Below are 21848 nucleotides of genomic sequence, written 5' to 3'. Positions count from 1 at the left end.
AAGGAAATTTTTAATGTTGTGATTCTATATAAGCTAATGGTTTGAATGTATTAAGTTTTAAGCTTAGTAACGAAAGGTTTAACGATAGATAGTTTAATGTTGAATTAGGAATTGCATGTGTTTATTTTTTTTCATCAGCCATAAAGCATTCCTCTTTAACAATAAAGGGGATATGTAATACCATTATGTGGTGTCAAATTACATGACCATCTAATGACTTTGAAATCTTTACAAATTGTTGTGCTAAAAATGAGAGCTTTTCGAACAGTGATCTAAGCTTGATGATGCATTGGTCATCCCCAACTGTTGGGTATTGCAAATTATAGAGCAAAATATCATTCTACGAAATCCTAAATATTGTCAATTGACTTCCAGGTAAACCCAATGAGAATCATAGGAAAATTTATGGATGTTTTACACATCATCTTGACATAAAAATTAAATAATAAATATAACACCACATCAAGAAATGACAAAAGCACACCTAGTTGTCAAGGGGAAGGTTAAGAGTCTATTATCCTTCCTACAAATTGCATCATTGACTAAATTTTGCTATGTTTTCATGAATATCTTTTTCTTTTCTTTTCTTTTTTTGATGCATTTTGTGTGGAGATTAGTCAGCCCCTTAAATTTTGTCACCTTTATATATTTAATTAAGCTAATTGTACATCCAACATATACCAATAAAAAAATTTCCTCTCAACATTTGAGAGGAATGTTAATCTTATGCTAATATATTTTAATATTGAGACAATTATAAGAAATCTTATTACTAATTTACAGTTAGTTAAAATCATATTGTAATTGTATATGTGCAAGTTTATAAGTTGAAAAATTAACTATGAGAAATAAAAAGTTTAAACTTTGGAAACCTTCTTAACAATAGTAAATCTACCTGCACTTTGCACTTACTAGACAAGTATTACACCAAATATAACATGGTGAGAGACAAAACAAAGTAGACGAGGACATCTTAACAAGTAAATTTATGGCTTCAATTTCTCTATTGGAATTAAAAGTCATATTACACGAAAATACAAAAAGAAAACTACGATTTCAAAATATGATTTCAAATTTCACAACAATAACTAGTGCTTTGACTTTAAATAAATTAATACTTCTATTGTGCTTCTATTTTTTTAAAAACCCTATTACTTCTATGAATGTTGCAAGTAATTTTTTTTGAAATTCAAAAAAAAAAATCATACTTCCGGTGACGTTGCAAGTAATCATTAAAAAAATTGTTTGAATGTTCTAATTTGTAAACAAAACTCATGCTCCAGTGGAGTGTAATTTCTATTTGACAATTTTTTTATTACCAATATATATATATATATATATATATATATATATATATATATATATATTTAAAAAACCCTATTACTTCTATGAACGTTGCAAGTAATTTTTTTTGAAATTCAAAAAAAAAATCATACTTCCGGTGACATTGCAAGTAATCATTAAAAAAATCGTTTGAATGTTCTAATTTGTAAACAAAACTCATGCTCCAGTGGAGTGTAATTTCTATTTGACAATTTTTTATTACCAATATATATATATATATATATATATATGAACAGACCAGAAATGGTCATTTCTTGACTGGCACTATGCGTCACATTTTTGGTATAGACTAAGAACAATAATTTTGATTTTAATTTTGGGCATGATTATTAACATTTCCTCCAATTGATTTAACAAAAAGATTGTCATGCCCAAACTATGAGGGCAAGAACACAACAATTTTTTTTTTTTTTTGATTAATAATTAAGCATGCTCTAGTTCGAAAAGATTGAGATGACATCTTACGTATAGGTTCTCTACCTAATGTCTTAAGATTAGAACATGAAGACAATCATATCGCTAAGATATTAAAACTTTTGCTATAAGATTGATATCTATCTTAAGTTACGTTATTACATTAACTTCACAATAACATAGTTATTTAAATGACAATCTAATAAATTTTAGGTTAAAATTAATTGAAATAACTGATCAAGGTCTAATTACCCAAAAAAATCATGTCTACTCGATCATATATCTATACAAAAATTTACTTAATGCAAATCTCAAATTTTTATTTTATTTTATTTAAACTCCTAATGCTATATAAGAATTAAACATATCAAAAGATAATAACGACATAAGTTACTCTTAACTCTTTAACAATTATAACTAAACAAACATAGTTATTAACTAACTAAATAACTAATTGGTTATAAGTCAACTTCACACATAATGCTAACTTAAGACTTGATTAGATTAAACAAATTACTCTTTAACAAATTTAAACTTAAACAACATAATTAAACAACCAACTAATAAATACTAAACTATCCAAATCTATACTAAACCATATTCTAAATTACTAACCACATTGAATCTGAAATATAATTAAAACAAATACAACTAACTAAACCTACCTACTAACTAACACCTAGCCACTAACCCTCCACCCTACTAACCCTACCCAAACCCCCTGCCCTAAGATCTCACCTACACCCTAGCCCCTAACATCCACTTGGCTACAAGTCAGGTCAATCTGACCCCTCCCTACACCTCTCCCTAGGCCCCACGCAACCCCAAGCCTGCACATCAAGGAAAAGGTATGTAGAGGAGATGAAGTCTATGTTTTTGAACAAACATCAACTTGCAACATTAATACAAACCCAAAAAGGTAAGCCAACGTCCACAATCTATGTCATGTCATGACATAGCTCTCTCCACCCAACTTTCCACGTAGCCCAAAGTAGAGGAAATGTAACCCAAGAGGTGGGCACGTGAACAAAGGTGAGCAAGGGAGTTAAAGGAAAAGAAAATGACCACCACAAATTTCCTCTCCCAACATAAATGTCACCTTCCCCCAAACTGGCCACTAGAAAAGGAGGAGGATGGGGATGGGACAAGGTGGCAGGATGATGTCACCCACCCATCCATCCACTTTGACTGAGACAAGACACAAAAGAATTTTTTTAAAGCAAGCTTAAACTGACGTCCAAGGCCAAGGAGAGCAATAAATTCATAAAGTTTTATAGGTGAAAGAAAAGATATTTAGATATTAACTTTTTTAAAATATACATATTTATATATTCAAAATTATGCACCCATGAGATTAACATAATATTTATTTTGTTTCTTTATTCATTTAGGAAGGAATCTGAGCAAGAATATGCTCTGTGGTCTTGGAAGGAATGAAATTTTCTCCTCATGTATTTTCCAGAGAGTTTTTACTCCAGGGAGTGCATATTTTTTTGAAGCAGAATTTTTAACAAGGCATGGTCATGTTATTTTATGCATTTCATTTAAGTTACTAAGGATTTGAATAAATCTATTATTAACATTCTTCCTTAATACAAGCATTCCAATGCAAGGGAGTACATTAGGTATAGTCTCTCAATCTCTTATTTAAACATGTATGTTTTATATTAATTCTTTAAGGACATGGTATGAGATCTAAATTCTGATTATTATTATTATTTTTGATTTCAAGAATACAACATTTCTATATACAATGTGGCATATTCCATCTCAAAATGTCTCATGATGCATCCTAAAAAAACTATACTATCCTAGGGTGCTGGTGGATGATCAAAATGCAGCCTCTTCGCTGCACTAGGTGGATCGGATGCCTCCTACATAAACAAAAAAGGAAAACCCAAAGTTAGACTACTAAATTTATATGATTCTACGTATCTAACATTGAATTACTCAAATGCATAATGATCTTTTCCATATTGGAGATTAATACTATCAAAATTTCATAATAAATACCTCTCTCGTCGACCTCCTGCGCCGATCAGGAGTCCTCTCGTATGCCCTCGAAAATGCTGGTACCTCTGTGATTGTGGGCTGTATATGTTCAAATACCTTTGTTAGATGAATCTACAATTTAAACTATAACATTATAATTCATAGCATGCTAAATTTATAACATATTTAATCATTAATTCAAACTACAACTTACTATTGTAGGCTCCTCCTCAGGAGTGAGTGGTCGCGTCATCAAATCTACATAACTGTCCCATCGAACCTCATGTGCACTAGGAGTCTCCTATGAGATACAAAATAGTAGTTGTTAATATCACAGAAATTAGTTTTGAATTTATTTATGAAGATAAGTGATGCAAGAGCATCCCATGCTCATCAGGGGAACATTGAAGATCCAAGGCATTACAGAGGTCATGGAACATCTCTTGAAGTCAATTGGGCAATCCTTGCACCAATTATGGCTCATGGAAGCATACAAAGTTATAATGTTGGACTCATATGTGGAAGAAAGTTGTAATTGGGCATGAGATAGGATTTTAGGATTTCGTATGGTAGATGTGTCATTTGATAGGTTCATGTAGGTTGTCATGATCATATCTTGTCATTAGACAAGTCAAAACGTTCTAGAATTGAGTTTTGGGGTTTGAACAAGTAGGCCCTGGTTTTTAAGCCATTTTAAGGAGGGTTTTGAAGTTTGGGTGTTTAGGAGTTTGACCAAGACCTATAATCTTGAAAATCCTTAGTGTGTTGGTCCCTTTGTTGAAGCCTTGGTGTGTCTAATTCCTCCTTGTGTGTCCCAGAGTTGAAAGGTACATAAGTGGTGTCCAGAGATTTCTTGGTGAGGAAAGAAAGAGAATCAGTGAGTTGTCCCTTGGGAAGGAAGAAAACTTGTTGTGAAAATGCCTCCTAAAAATCAAATGGCTAGAGAACTTGAAGAATTGAGAGAAGAGTTGGAAAAAGAGAAAAGAGAGAGGAGAGAACTTGAAGCATCTAGAGTGAGGGAAGAAAGACAGATGAGAAGAGAGAGGTTGAAGCTTATTGCAAGGATAGAATACTTAGAAAAGGAAAGGCAAGAACTTAGAGGAGAAGAGGTTAGAGGAAGAAATCATGGAGAGAACCATGAAGAAGAAGAGGTTGGTAATGCAAGGCAAGAGCATGAGACAACAGATGATCTCAAAGAAAGGAGATTTATGAGAATCATTAAGGCAGTACAAGGTAATGGTGGGAAGAACCATATTGATTTTCCAATATACCAGGGTAAAATGGATAGTGAAGAAGTGCTAGGGTGGATAGAGGCCCTTGAGAACTACTTTGATCTTGAAGACATAGAGGCAGATAAGAAGGTAAAAGTAGCAACAACAAGACTGAGAGGAACATCACTCACTTGGTGGACTAGTGTTCAGAATGAGAGAGAGGAAAGGTGGTGCAGGGAACCTAACCTATGTGGCAGGGGGGAACAAGTATCTCTGTTGCCGGACACCTTGCCACTCCATGAAAGCGAGGATTCAAGTAGATTAGGAAGTTGGAATAAAGGTTTGGTCCATATTTTACAAGTTGGTCTATGTTTTTTAATAAAGGCACATGTAAGGCCCACAAGAATTTTGGTGTGGTTATAAACCAAGTGACTCCATGGGACCAAAAGGCCTTAAAATAGGGTATTTAGAGTCTAAACAGTATTAGCAAAAAGTGGTTGTTTGTTTGTTTTATGGTTGGGAACACCTATATGGTTGTTCCAACGGTCATGTAGACCTTTATATATGCCATATGTGATCTTAGTTGAAAGGGGGAGATCAGAGTGTACGGTGGTTTAGAGAAAAAATAATAAAAACTTCAATTTTTTGGAAATTTACTTAGTTGCATTTAAAAAATCCATATGACCAATTTTGAGTCAATGGAATAGTTTAGAAAGTTAGGGAATGCATAAAAACTATAGTTTGAAATTTGAATTTCAAATTCAAACGGTCATATTAGTTTTGGAGGGAAAGTAGTAATTTGGTATTTGTTTGATTAAATAAACCTTTGTAACCAACTTGGTCGGTTGGACAGGTGCATATAAGCCTATTTAAGTTGTAATGAACATATGCAAGACATGAATCATTATTGGTACAGAAAAAATCATAGAAATTGTATAGAACAAAAATCATACTTTCCTCTGCATCAATTAAAAAAATAAAAAATAAATGATACTTATACATACAATGGGGCTCTCTATGCGAATGAAAATCCCTAATGATCTAGGACGCCGAATCTGTACAGGCTCATCGCCAGTAGCCACACCCTATATACAATAAATAATATAATTAAATGAGATTACCACAAACATTTTACAAGAATGTATCAATATTTAATCAATTATAAAACATCTAATTACCTTTCCTTTGTCAATGCATGCTAGCTCACCCCCCACACTTTGTCCCCCCGGGGCAGGTGGTATCTGCAAGATAAAAGAAAGATTAGCAACCATATATGCTACAATATCAAATAGAAAAAAGAAATGCGAACACAACATAATGTACCGTAGATGTCTCAAGGTCAAATGAAATGGCCGAGAGTGTAGCATCATCTATCTATCTGAGCTCCTCCTCAGTCATCAACTAAACATGAATGAAGATCACATTCATGTAAAAGTCAGTATGGCTTAAAAATTAAAATTACTCTATTATAAAAATTAACTTTAAATCACATATGTCATAACAAAAAAATGTATACACGTACCGACACCGAAGGAGTCCATGCCTCTACATTCCCCTTCTCTCTCGCATCAGGGTCTGTAGCCTCTGCACGTGCGTCTGGTGTATCCTCGTCTAATACAAAATGATACTCAGGAAGATCACCTATGGGACCCAGGCAAATATTCTTGCATGTAATGCAAGTGTGAGGCACACAAACGTGTGATGAGCTAGCCGATGATGAACTGGCACCAACATCATCAACACGAGGAGGCAAGACTGACCTAGCCTGAGATATCATTAGGCTACTCAGCCTATGAATGGATCTGATGGTCTGAGAGCTAGCCTCTGCCATAATATCTGGATGCTGCACTCGAGGAGGGGGGGAAATATTAGGGGGGGGGGGACAAAAGTGCCAATTTTCTTCTGCTGGGAAGAGGGTCTATCCTGAGGAGCTCCTAGTCCTAAGCCCATGTTGGGCTTCATGCTCCAATAGTTCACTTTAAGTTTCAACACAAATTCTGCATATAATTTTTTAAGGAAATAAAATGGTATGTCTAAATTGCCATGTGGAGGGATATCAAAGACCATCCACCAACGGTCCCAAAAATTTGCACGTATGGCGTCATTTGTACACCATTTAATCGATAGTTTGGTTTTTTTTGGGTCAACTGGTATACCCGTTTTTGGGTTAGCAAAAAGGCTTGCCAAATCGTCTTTGGTTATATTGAGGGCCGCAACCTTATCATAATCCAAACCATCATCAAACATCTGGTGCATTTCATCATGCCAACGAAGAGCGGCATTTTGTTGGTTTGTAAGAGTTTCAATGTTATCCACTATGGTGTTTAACGTGGATAACATAGGAGCCAGTGCAGGTACATTATTGTATGTTCTATGCAAACCTCTCAACTCAGTGAGATTTTCATTTATCAAATCCTCGATTCGAGGAGGGGTTTGAGGAGGTAGAGGATCATTTGGTGGACGGTTTTGTGGGGATACTGGATCGTTTGGTGGTGGGTTGCGAGGAATATTATTCCCTGCCTCAGTGTCATCATTTTGATCAACCATTCCTATTGAATTGCAAAACGTAATATATATTTAAAAAAAATCTAAATTTTAACCATTTTTTTCAAAAAAACCCTAGATTCAACTAAAACAAACAAAATCTTGTTAAAATCTATTAAATTTAGGTAAAAAATGAGTCAGGGGGGGAACATACCTGATATCTGATATCCGATTTGTTATCCGATATCCGATTTATTATCTGATATCCAATCTGACTGGCCCAAATTCGCGTGAAAATAAGGGCCGCGGGTCTGTGATTTTGTGTTTAATCCATGCACAGGTATCGGATATCCGATATTATAATATATATAATATAACATATATATTACATTTTATATATTTTTATATTATATTTTATATTTATTATATTAATTTACTATATATTATAATATATGAAATATTATATTATATTATTATAATATAATATGTTATTATAATATTATTATTATAGTATAATATTATATGATTATAATATAATAATAATATTATTATTATATTATAGTATAATAATTATTATAATATTATTATTATTATATTATAGTATAATAGTAATTATAATAATATTATTATATTATAGTATAATAATTATTATAATAATATTATTATTATTATTTTATGTCAATAATAATAATATTAAATAATATATCATACTATTATATGATTTTAATTATTAGTCGGATATTGGATTTAAAATTAGATATCCGATATGATATCGGATATCTGATAAGGCTCGGCTTAACCTTCCAGGTTTGGTTCTTGGATAGGTAAAAAAAAGTCAGAGCGGATTTTGAAGCGCTTTTAGGCGTCTTCAAACTCTTTTTTTTTCACATCACCACTTTTTGGCACACCATGATCCTGCACATACCCAACATTGATATTATACACATTCTGATGGCAGGATCAGCCACATTTTGTATATGGATCTATGTATTTTGATATATATATATTTGAGTACTTTGTCTATGGATATATGATCTTTGATATATATTTGTGTAAAATTTTGTCTATGGATACATGTATTTTGATATATATTTTTATCATTTACGTGCACAATGATATACATATTAATTTAGTATCTAGTATTGTTCAATTTATCGTGGATCATGTGTCATGCCCTAAATTTTACTAGTAAAAACACAACAATTTTTTTATTTTTTTTAGCTTATGAAGTCGCATAAGAAATTACATATTGTAAAACAAGGTTATCATTGAATAGGAGTTCAAGACTCATGTGAATAGTGTGAAGGTGTTAACATTTTAGTCACAGGTGGTTTTCAAATAGATTGGATGACAGTCTAGTTCAAGTTAGCGTCACGAGTCAAACGAGCAAGTTCAAGATACAACACTCATAAATTAGTGAGGTAATTCATATCCTAACAAGCCTCTGATACTAATATTCTATTAGGGTCTGTCAGTTGTATCATATGGACTAGGTCGTGATTCTAGCATGTAAGGGAAGGGGATCAGAATTACTTATTATCCTCATTACCAATGTACACACATTCATTAATCATTACAATATATATTAATGTGACAATTAGTATATTACTATATCCTCATTATCTATCAACATTGCTTCCTCAACAAATTATTGAGTGCACAACAAGATTTGTAAGCAATCTACTAAGTTACAAAGATCAGCGGTTTCAAAGTTACGTTGTGGTGCACGTATGAACTGAGGCACACTGCGAGTTTTGGCATCGAGCGAGATCGTTGTGCTGAATCCAAACAGAATGTGATCTCTCGAAAATGAGATAGGTTATTTTAGGCCTCAGGATCACCGTCCTGTAGCATTTGACAGTTCATCGATAGCCCTCACGAGCTCTGAGTTATGACCCTCGAAAGATCGACCTCAAAATGCACTTAGAGCACCTTGGAGACTCCTCGGTACGGGGTGGCCGCAAATGATGGATGGTCTTCGTGGCCAAAAAAATGGTGTGACTAGGGATCACCCGCCCATCCGGAGCTAATGGCACTGACGATTCGATGCCAAGATCAGCGGTTTCAAAGTTACGCTGTGGTGCACCTATGAACTGAGGCACACTGCAAGTTTTGGCATCGAGCGAGATCGTTGTGCTGAATCCAAACGGAATGTGATCTCTCGAAAATGAGATAGGTTATTTTAGGCCTCATGATCATCATCCTATAGCATTTGAAAGTTCATCAATAGCCCTCATGATCTCTGAGTTATGACCCTCGAAAGATCAACCTCCAAATGAACTTAGAGCACCTTGGAGACTCCTCGGTACGGGGTGGCCACAAATGATGGATGATTGTTTGAAGACTACTCCATGTGTCACTATCTTTAGCATTGGGTGATACTCATGAGTTAGAGTGCCAAAATTGTATAATTTCTTCCTTCATATCGTCGAATAGCTTCTTATCAAAACGTGGAAGTCTCCCACCAAATGCCCATGTTTCATTTTGAAGAGGATCATCAATTTTCTCTCGTCAACTAAGTGCTCTTCTCAAAGTAGTATGATTTAGATTCAAATCAATACAAGTTTGTCTCATATATCTACCCTTTCTCAAATGATGACTTACCAAAGAGGTTGTAATAACCCTTCGAGCAGCTCTATTATCCTTCTCTCTGCTATTTTTTCCAACACTATTGAGAGCACTGAAAAGATTCTTCACAATAATGGCATTTCTTTCCAATTTTTTATTGACACGAATTTTCAATTTGGAAAGCATAGGTCTCATCTTTTGCATCTTTAATAAGTGCATGAAAAGCTGACATTGCTCTACCACTGTCTTGTTGCCGAAAAACATCTGATATAGTCTTGAAGCCCATAACCGAATGGTTCTTTCTGATTTTTTTCCTTCCAAACTAGTCATAATCGTTTCATCAATTTCAATTATCCATTTTGGTGTTTTAGAACCTTCATGTCAATTATAATTAGGAGATATGTAAGGTTCTTGTGCATTAAGTTCTTGTGCATTGTCATCTTCGACATTGTCAATTATGCAATTTGGATTATGACTTGGTTGCATTTCTTCTTCAAAATTTTCAATCTCTACATTTTCAATTTCCGCATTATCATTTTCAATAGGTACATTTTCATTCCCCAACTGTACATTTTCATTATCTGACTCTATGATTTCACCTTCTATTAATTTATCATCAACTTGATTGATATTTAGCATACCTTGTCTTTTTTTTCGGTGTTTCATTTTGTCCTTTTCCCTATATGCTGCAATGTCTTCATTGGATATCTTCCTTTTACGTTTATTCTTTCGACGACTACTGCTCCCCATTCAGATGACAAATTCGAACACCTAAGGTTATATTTTTGAATTCTTTTCGATTGGTTGGGCCCCAAAACATGACTTTTTACAAATCTCGTGAAAAAAGAGGTAAAAAAGTAATGTTGTCGGGTCTGTAGGGATAGTCAAATATTTGAAATTGATGCCAGTATAATTGGATATCCGATAATAGATCGGATATCCGATCCAGGATTGGATATCCGATATAGGAAAAGGACTTTTGGGGGGAAAACTTGCTAAGGTTTCCCTCCTTTGCCACAATAATATTAATATTATGAAAATATTTGGAGGCAAACGACTTTAATTTATAACTAAGTTAATAGTATATTAGTATTAGTATAAAATATCAATAATATTAATATAAAATAGTATTAATATACCTATAGTATCAATATTATTATTATACCAATAATAGTATTAATATTATTAATATAGATATAATAGTGTAAATATATAGTGTTTATTTATATTAAGCTACAATATATAGTATTAATATATATTATTATTATAGCTATAATAGTATTATTATTATTACTATACATATAATAATATTAATATTTAGTGTTTATTTATATTATAATTATTATCCTAAAATAGTATAAATAGTATATCCTAAAATATTACGTTATATATACTAAAATATTACGTTATTATAAAGATATATTAATAACATATACATTAATATAATAATATTTATAATATATATTATATTTAATAAAATTATTATGTTGTTATATATATATTATATTATTATAAATATTAATATATGAATATATAATACAAAGAGGGTCGTCATTTAATGGGTCAAAGGGGGTCATAGGTCACCCTATGACCCCCTTTGACCCATATGAACGACTCGACTATGTCCCTAGGGGTCCTAGGACCCCTAGGGACATATGTCGTCGTTTAATGGATCAAAGGGGGTCATAGGTCAACCTATGACCCCCTTTGACTCATATGAACGATTCAAATATGTCCCTAGGGGTCCTAGGACCCCTAGGGACATATGTCGTCATTAAATGGGTCAAAGAGGGTCATAGGGTGACCTATGACCCCCTTTGACACATATTACCCATTCGAATATGTCCCTTGGGGTCCAAGGACCCCTAGGGACATATGTCATCGTTTAATGGGTCAAAGAGGGTCATAGGTCACCCTATGACCCCCTTTGACCCATAATACCCATTCGAATATGTCCCTAGGGGTCCTAGGACCCCTAGAGACATATGTCGTCGTTTAATGGGTCAAAGGGGGTCATAGGTCACCCTATGACCCCCTTTGACCCATATTATCCATTCGAATATGTCCCTAGGGGTCCTAGGACCCTTAGCGACATATCTCATCGTTTAATGGGTGACCTATGACCCCCTTTGACCCATATTACCCATTCGAATATGTCCCTAGGGGTCCTAGGACCCCTAGAGACATATATCGTCGTTTAATGGGTCAAAGAGGGTCATAGGTCACCCTATGACCCCCTTTGACCCATATTACCCATTCGAATATGTCTCTAGGGGTCCTAGGACCCCTAGAGACATATATCGTCGTTTAATGGGTCAAGAGGGTCATAGGTCACCCTATGACCCCCTTTGACCCATATGTACGATTCGAATATGTCCTTAGGGGTCTTAGGACCTCTAGAGACATATGTCGTCATTTAAAGGGTCAAAGAGGGTCATACGTTACCCTATGACCCCATTTGACCCATATTACCCATTCGAATATGTTCCTAGGGGTCCTAGGACCCCTAGGGACATATGTTGTCGTTTAATGGGTCAAAGGGGGTCACAGGTCACCCTATGACCCCCTTTGACCCATATGAACGATTGGAATATGTCCCTAGGGTCCTAGGACCCCTAGGGACATATGTCATCGTTTAATGGGTCAAAGAGGGTCATAGGTCACCCTATGACCCCATTTGACCCATATTACCCATTCGAATATGTCCCTTGGGGTTCGAGGACCCCTAGGGACATATGTCGTCATTTAATGGGTCAAAGAGGGTCATAGGTCACCCTATGACCCCTTTTGACCCATAATACACATTCGAATATGTCCCTAGGGGTCCTAGGACCCCTAGAGACATATGTCATCATTTAATGGGTCAAAGGGGGTCATAGGTCACCCTATGACCCCCTTTGACCCATATTACCCGTTCGAATATGTCCCTAGGGGTCCTAGGACCCCTAGCGACATATCTCATCGTTTAATGGGTCAGAGAGGGTCATAGGGGTGACCTATGACCCCCTTTGACCCATATTACCCATTCGAATATGTCCCTAGGAGTCCTAGGACCCCTAGAGACATATATCATCGTTTAATGGGTCAAAGAGGGTCATAGGTCACCCTATGACCCCCTTTGACCCATATGTACGATTCGAATATGTCTCTAGGGGTCCTAAGACCCCTAGAGACATATGTCATCATTTAAAGGGTCAAAAAGGATCATAGGTTACGCTATGACCCCATTTGACCCATATTACCCATTTGAATATGTCCCTAGGGGTCCTAAGACCCCTAGGGACATATGTCGTCGTTTAATGCATCAAAGGGGGTCATAGGTCACCCTATGACCCCCTTTGACTCATATGAACGATTCAAATATGTCCCTAAGGGTCCTAGGACCCCTAGGGACATATGTTGTCGTTTAATGGGTCAAAGGGGGTCATAGGTACCCTATGACCCCCTTTGACCCATATGAACGATTGAAATATGTCTCTAAGGTCCTACGACCCCTAGGGACATATGTCATCGTTTAATGGGTCAAAGAGGGTCATAGGTCACCCTATGACTCCATTTGACCCATATTACCCATTCGAATATGTCCCTTGGGGTCCGAGGACCCCTAGGGACATATGTCATCGTTTAATGAGTCAAAGAGGGTCATAGGTCACCCTATGACCCCCTTTGACCCATATTACCCATTCGAATATGTCCCTAGGGGTCCTAGGGCCCCTAGAGACATATATCGTCATTTAATGCGTCAAGAGGGTCATAGGTCACCCTATGACCCCCTTTGACCCATATGAATGATTTGAATATGTCCCTAGGGGTTCTAGGACCCCTAGAGACATATGTCATCGTTTAATGGGTCAAAGAGGGTCATAGGTTACCCTATGACCCCATTTGACCCATATTACCCATTCAAATATGTCCCTAGGGGTCCTAGGACCCTTAGGGACATATGTCATCGTTTAATGGGTCCAAGAGGGTCATAAGTCACCCTATGACCCCCTTTGACCCATATTACCCATTCGAATATGTTCCTAGGGGTCCGAGGACCCCTAGAGACATATATCATCGTTTAATGGGTCAAGAGGGTCATAGGTCACCCTATGACCCCCTTTGACCCATATGAACGATTCGAATATGTCCCTAGGGGTCCTAGGACCCCTAGAGACATATGTCGTTGTTTAATGGGTCAAAGAGGGTCATAGGTTACCCTATGACCCCATTTGACCCATATTACCCATTCGAATATGTCCCTAGGGGTCCTAGGACCCCTAGGGACATATGTCATCATTTAATGGGTCAAAGGGGGTCATAGGTCACCCTATGACCCCCTTTCACTCATATGAATGATTCAAATATGTCCATAGGGGTCCTAAGACCCCTAGGGACATATGTCGTCGTTTAATGGGTCAAAGGGGGTCATAGGTCACCTTATGACACCCTTTGACCCATATGAACCATTCGAATATGTCCCTAGGGTCCTAGGACCCCTAGGGACATATGTCGTCGTTTAATGGTTCAAAGGGGGTCATAGGTCACCTTATATCCCCCTTTGACTCATAGGTTACCCATATGAACAATTCGAATATGTCCCTAGTCGTCGTTTAATGGGTCAAAGAGTGTCATAGGTCACCCTATGACCCTCTTTGACCCATATAAACGATTTGAATATGTCCCTAGGGGTCTGAGGACCCCTAGGGACATATGTTATCGTTTAATGGGTAAAAGAGGGTCATAGGTTACCCTATGACCCCATTTGACCCATATTACCCATTCGAATATGTCCCTAGGGGTCCTAGGACCCCTAGGGACATATGTCATCGTTTAATGGGTCAAAGGAGTTCATAGGTCACCCTATGACCCCCTTTGACCCATATGAACAATTCAAATATGTCCCTAGGTTTCCAAGGACCCCTAGAGAAATATGTCGTCGTTTAATGAGTCAGAGAGGGTCATAGGTCACCCTATGACCCCCTTTGACCCATATTACCCATTCGAATATATCCCTAGGGGTCCTAGGACCCCTAGAGACATATATCGTCGTTTAATGGGTCAAAGAGGGTCATAGGTCACCCTATGACCCCCTTTGACCCATATGAACGATTGGAATATGTCCCTATGGGTCCTAGGACCCCTAGGGACATATGTCGTCGTTTAATGGGTCAAAGAGGGTCATAGGTCTCCCTATGACCCCCTTTGACCCATAGTACCCATTCGAATATGTCCCTAGAGGTCCTAGGACCCCTAGGGACATATGTCATCATTTAATGGGTCAAAGGGGGTCATAGGTCACCTTATGACCCCCTTTGACCCATATGAATGATTCGACTATGTCCCTGGGGGTCCTAGGACCCCCAGGGACATATGTCGCCATTTAATGGGTCAAAGGGGGTCATAGGTCACCCTATGACCCCCTTTGACCCATATGAACGATTCGACTATGTCCCTAGGGGTCTTAAGACCCCTAGGGACATATGTCATCGTTTAATGGGTCAAAGAGGGTCATAAATCACCCTATGACCCCCTTTGACCCATAATACCCATTCGAATATGTCCCTAGGGGTCTTAGGACCCCTAGAGACATATGTCATCGTTTAACGGGTCAAATGGGGTCATAGGTCACCCTATGACCCCCTTTGACCGATATGAACGATTCGGCTATGTCCCTGGGGGTCCTAGGGACATATGTCGTCATTTAATGGGTCAAAGGGACCCCCTTTTACCCATTAAAAGATGACATATGTCCCGAGGGGTCCTAGGACCCCTAGAGACATATATCGTCGTTTAATGGGTCAAAGAGGGTTATAGGTCACCCTATGACCACCTTTGACTCTTATATATTAATAATATACATATATATTAATAATATACATATCAATATAATAATATATATATATACATATACATATTACATTATTATATTTAATGAAAATATTATGTTATTATATAAATATATTAATAACATACATATTAATATAATAATATTTATAATATATATTATATTTAATAAAAATATTATGTTGTTATATAAATATTATATTATTATACATATTAATATAATAATATATAATACGTATTACATTTAATGAAAATATTACGTTATTGTATATATTAATAACATACATATTAATATAATAATATATAATACGTATTTTATATATATAAATTACGTTATTATATTTAGTAAAAATAATAATAATATATATTATATTTATAGATTGTAATAAGATTAACATAAGATATTATTATATATTACTAGATTATATCTTGTATGTTTATATTATGTTATTATATATATATAATATATTAAAATATGCCTTTACATATTAATATAAGTGAAATAATTTAAAAATAAAAAACTAAAACGTTTAAATCAAATTTCCTTTCAAAATTTGAAGATTTTTGAAATTTGACTACTGAGCCATATCGGATATCCGATGTCAAATCGGATATCCGATGTCAAATCGGATATCCGATGTCAAATCGGATATCCGATTTTGAATCGGATATCCGATTTTGAATCGGATATCCGATTTTGAATCGGATATCCGATCAAGCTTGGTATTTACCAAGCCTGCCCGGTCAACCCCAAAGACGTGTTTATAGAGAGTTTTAGTGATACTCAAACTTCGGGTAGCCGTCTAACAATGTTATTTTGATCGAAATTGAATGAAACGAAATAGGTTTTTTAATATCGCTCTCTAGATTCCATCAATATAATTTCTGTCAAATTCTGAGTTCGATAAGTATTTATTAGTTAATTATCAATGAAGATTATTATAAAGTGCTGATTGACATACTGAATGAAAAATAGCTATAACTTTCAAATGGTATAACATTTTTTAAATCTAAAAGTTGCGTCACATTCTATACTTCGCCTAGTATAAGAAAAAAATAAAAAAAGAAAAATTTGATCAAATTTTCTATTAGTTAGGGTGGTCAGACACGGGACTTTTTTTAATCCGAAAAAGTTTTGGTAGAAAAATCATATTTAATTATTTATTTGGAATAAAAATATCAAAAAATATGCATCACATCCGGGCATGAGTCTAGTTTTCATATCTATAATTATATTAAAGAATATTATGATTTGATTTTGATTAAGGTGGTCAGACATACACCTACTTTTTATTTTCGCCCTGAAATTTTCTTAGTACTGCATTAAAATTCAAACTTTTGACCAATCAATTATTTTTTTCTCCTGATAAGGCCTAGTAGTTTAGAAACTACATTCAATTTTCTACAAATTATTTTCTTATAAATTTTTGATGTAAAGTCCATAACCACTTCAAAATTATATGTCAAGTTGACATAAACCTGATTTGCTGATTTTTCACTGCCACTTAAGGCCATAGTTTGGTACACCATGATCTTGCACATACCCACCTCTTAGTCCAATTGATCATATTTGAATAAATTAGGAGGTGAATGATACTATACACATAATTAAAAAAAAAGGTGGTGGATTATTCTCATTCAAATTTGATTATAACCACCATGAAATTTATCAAGAAATGAAATATCTTTGATTTTGTAATATAGGGTTTGCTCTTGATTTGATCTCATCATAATACTTATACATCATATTTGAAACTCACTATATCAATTCAACTCTTCATTATCGTAATTAAAACTTGAACATTCATAATTCAAGACATTATCTACCAAAAATTTTCTCACAAACATAAGTCAAATTTTAAATTCACAAGGAAACATTGCAAAGATAATTTCATAAATCTCTCTTCTTCTTTTTTCTATTATGCATCCTAGTTCAAGGCTCCACCGGGAAAGAACTAGTAAGAAAACTCGGTGTCGTTGCCATTTACAATAAGTTTTAATATACAATTTACAATAGGATCTCAATCCCAAATTTCAACAATTAAATCAAATTTTTCCTCGTGATCAAAATCAAGGAGTTTGTAATCTTTTCTGAATCTCTTTTCAAGAACCATGGAGGAAACCAATAACTGATCGGGTGACAACCAAGCAGAACCAAAAGAAATCAAATATGCATAATCATACATGGTTTACACAATAGGATTCACAATGAATCAAGACTAGGGAAAGGTGGATTCTTCCAACAGGAGAAGTCAAGCACAACACCAATTCAGATGCCCAATCGGGGCTAATAACCAAGAACTTCCGTTCTTCCTTTTAATCATGCCATACTCATACCAGGTTTGTGCTGACGGGTAGGGGCCCATAACACCCTACCCTTTATCCCTCTTCTCATCTTGAGAAGAGACTCTACACTGGTTGGAGTCCAACTAAACAGACCTTTCCCAAAATTGGTCACTTTTGCCCTCTCCAAGTGTGATTAATACCAAAACACCCATGAAAGGAAAACTCAAAATTGCAAACATAATCAAGAAAGGAAAACAACCAAAATGACATGGTTTTCAAATCTTCCCACATACCCACAACCATACAACAGCGAAACAATAACAAGGTAACATGAACATGAAACCAAACATAAAAACTGAATAAGGGAGATGAGAATTTCCTACCTTCACAAAGAGGTAATGGCAATGAACAAGTTTGAGTAGATTATCCCTTTCCTTCCTTCAAGCTTCAAGAAATCTTCTCTAATTGTAGAGATTGGGTAACAACCAACTAGTCCAAGGAAGGCCTCTAAATAAGCCTCCAACTCAACCACCCAAAAGGAGCAATAACTATTTCCACCCACTAGCCACTCTAGAAACTCCTAACTCAACCTACACTATGGTTAAACCCTAAGTGGAGATGAGGTGAGGTAACTCAAGATAACCATGATCAATTTTCGCACAAAGGCAAAAAGAGACTTTTTGAGTGACCTCAAAAGTCAAAACAAGGGGCTTAGGGGTTGGAAAAGACCCCTAACCCATACCCATACCCTATGGTTAGAATAAAAACAAGTTTTAAAGCCTTAGGAAAGAGTTTTAGAGTCAAATAAAATTTAGGAATAAAATAGGTCCAACTCACTACTCTAACTTGCAAATAAGCACTAATCCGGATTAAGGGATGACTAACCTTGATTAAGAACTCAAAAGTAAATTGACACTAACTTAAACCAGCTTGGTTCAAAGGTTAAACAATTAACCCTACACAGTACACTGAAGCACATAAACATTTTACGAGTGTCAAGCGACACTGAAAGAACATAATTATGAACATTAACATTCACTGAACAAGGAAGATGCATACATACATCTCACAATACAAATATGTGAATTACGAACAACAAGGTTTTCAAATTTAGCACATGGAGATCAGTTCTGTTCCTCTGTAGGGTTTCTTGGCTAAATATCTGCACACTCATTGCACACATTAGTAGTCTCGTAAAATCATATGTACATACATGTATACGTATTCAAAAATTCACATAAATTAAAACATACATCAATAAGGGTTTCTTTATCCTACTTAATTCTTAATCATTTAAAATCTCTTAAATCAAAGTCTCGATCCTACCTTTACTGATTTCATCAACATACATATTCATGAACATTAAATGACAATCATCAAATATATCTGAAGTAACATCACACAACATGAAATAATAAAGTATGTTCTAAGCATCAGATAATGTCTCGACATCTCGAGTCGTGAATAACAAAATAAGGGTAATGTATCACTATGCTACGATGGGTCAGGGCGAGGCCTCACAAAGATAAACAGTAAAATGCATTTTGAAACTCATGAGAGTTTTGGATTTCAAAAGAGTATGATCAAATTCATTCTTTCTTTTATGTTTATAATAATGTATTAAAAAATTCAATGAAATTTTATGTTTATAAATTATATTTGTTGATTAATATTTCATATATAAAGATTTTTAAGAGATCATTTCTTATTAAGTATCTAAATGGTGATAACATATAAGAAACAAAGGTTTCAAAAAAATCCAACTAAAACATATTTAATCATAACATTTCTTCCAAAATCAAACCAACTTAAGTTACTATAATAAATATAAAATATAGGAAAACCCAAGCCTAATAAGCTTTGAAATTACAATGATGAGAAGAGAGAAGAAATCTTGGAACCCAACTTCAAGAAAGAGGTAGAATCTTGAAAAAGTTGCTATAGCCCTACCCCAATTCATAGACTACATTTGCAAACTTGTTAATATATGTTGGAGGATGCATCTTTGCCAATTTCATAAAAACATGACAGGTAAGCAAACTGTCATACCCAGCTTGATGGGAAGTCCCTACTCTATCCACCTTGAGCAGCTCAACAACTTTGCTAAGCCCTCCATACAAGCCATCACAATACTTAATCAAATGCTTCACATCATAAATATTGGGGAATTAGAATCTCACAAGCCCAAAATAGTGGTCTACCATGGGGAGCAATGGCCACCAATGAACAAGCTTGATCAGATACCCAAAATCATAACATCCATGAAATGAGATCTAGTGGACTTTAGGATTGCAAAAAATACCAGAAGACCAAAGAAGCTCTGCAAATCTTGTGGCATCAATACCCATCTCATTATTCTTCTTGAAATCAATTCCACTCTTTTTGAGAAGTTCAACTTAATTAAGAGGGATCCCCATAAGACTATTTCCAAGTTTAATCATTGCTTCTATAGGATGTATCAAAGAATGGATTTTCCTTACACTATACCAAAAGAGGCTACCATTTAGATCTATTTGGAAACAATGGATTTTGGTTTGGATCAAACTTCCTGAAGTTGAATTGCCACGTCCAGGGTTGCCCCATGCCACAATCTGCCAGATTGCCATTCTTGTCTACAAAGGTGAAGCCAAGTTGGATGAGAGAAAGAACATTTATATCTCCCATCATATTCATGTAATCGTACTCTCCTGCTGCTAAAATTTCCAAACACCTTCACGATGCTCATTTTAGGAAACTTTGTATCCATCGCCACATATGGAAATTCTTTTGTAACTACCCTTATCAATTCCATTTCATTTTCCACATTGTGATCCCACACTTCCCTTATGAGAACATTCCCTTTTTCCACCATTGTCATTGTCACCCTCTTCTTTAAATTACTGCTATTGCTATATATATATATATATATATATATATATATATATATATATATATATATATATATATATATATATATATATATATATATATATATATATATATATATATAGATAGATATGCAAATTCCCTCTCTATCTTCTATTTTAGGAACTTGGCTTTTCTATTTTTAGCTTAAAAGCAGTATGCTTTGTTTATTTATTCTTGTATTTTAGAACAATTCGTTCGGTTTATTTTTAATTTTAGTGTGCTTAACATTATAGTTTTATAATATTGGTGTATTTTTAGTTAGGGATTATAAAAAATATAGTTTAATTTTTTATTTTAGGTACTATAGCTTTAAACTTCTAGATATATTGTTCAAATTTGATATTATACACTTCTTATATAGTATACTTTTAGTTTAAGTACTAAATTATAAATTACTACTTTTATATTATTTGTTAATGAAACTATTAATTTAATAATTTTTCTAATACAATTATTAATTTTTTTATATTTTTATATTTTAACTTTTCTAATTATTAATATTCTAATTAAATTCTAATTAGTTTTGGTAATTCTTTGATATATTTTAATATTCTTATATTATTAGTTTATATTATATTTATTCTTTATTTTGTAATTACATTATAATTTAAAAAATTAAAGATTGACTAATATTTAATTAAAGGTGATTTTTTTGAATTGTTGCTAAAAATATTTTAGAATAAAAATAAGTGTTGATTAGTATTTTTATTTATTTTACATTAACATTAAATGTCATATTTTAGAATGATTGATAAAAATATTTTATAATAAGTGTATCTTCTTAATTAGTTTTTTTTCAATTTTGTTTTAATA

The 21848-nt window shown here is 34.5% G+C and overlaps 1 pseudogene; it reads right to left on the bottom strand.

Moving 5' to 3' along the window:
- Window positions 1–20074: 20074 nt before the first annotated feature.
- LOC149565666 (putative CCR4-associated factor 1 homolog 7) lies at window positions 20075–20985 on the bottom strand (annotated as a pseudogene).
- Between the last annotated feature and the right edge of the window lie 863 nt (window positions 20986–21848).

This window comes from Cupressus sempervirens, chromosome 3 (genome assembly GCF_028749045.1).
Source record: "Cupressus sempervirens isolate cs-2001-9-10 chromosome 3, ASM2874904v1, whole genome shotgun sequence".
NCBI classification, from domain to species: domain Eukaryota; kingdom Viridiplantae; phylum Streptophyta; class Pinopsida; order Cupressales; family Cupressaceae; genus Cupressus; species Cupressus sempervirens.
Note: the sequence above shows the minus strand (reverse complement) of the source record. Positions and strands in the feature narration are given on the sequence as shown.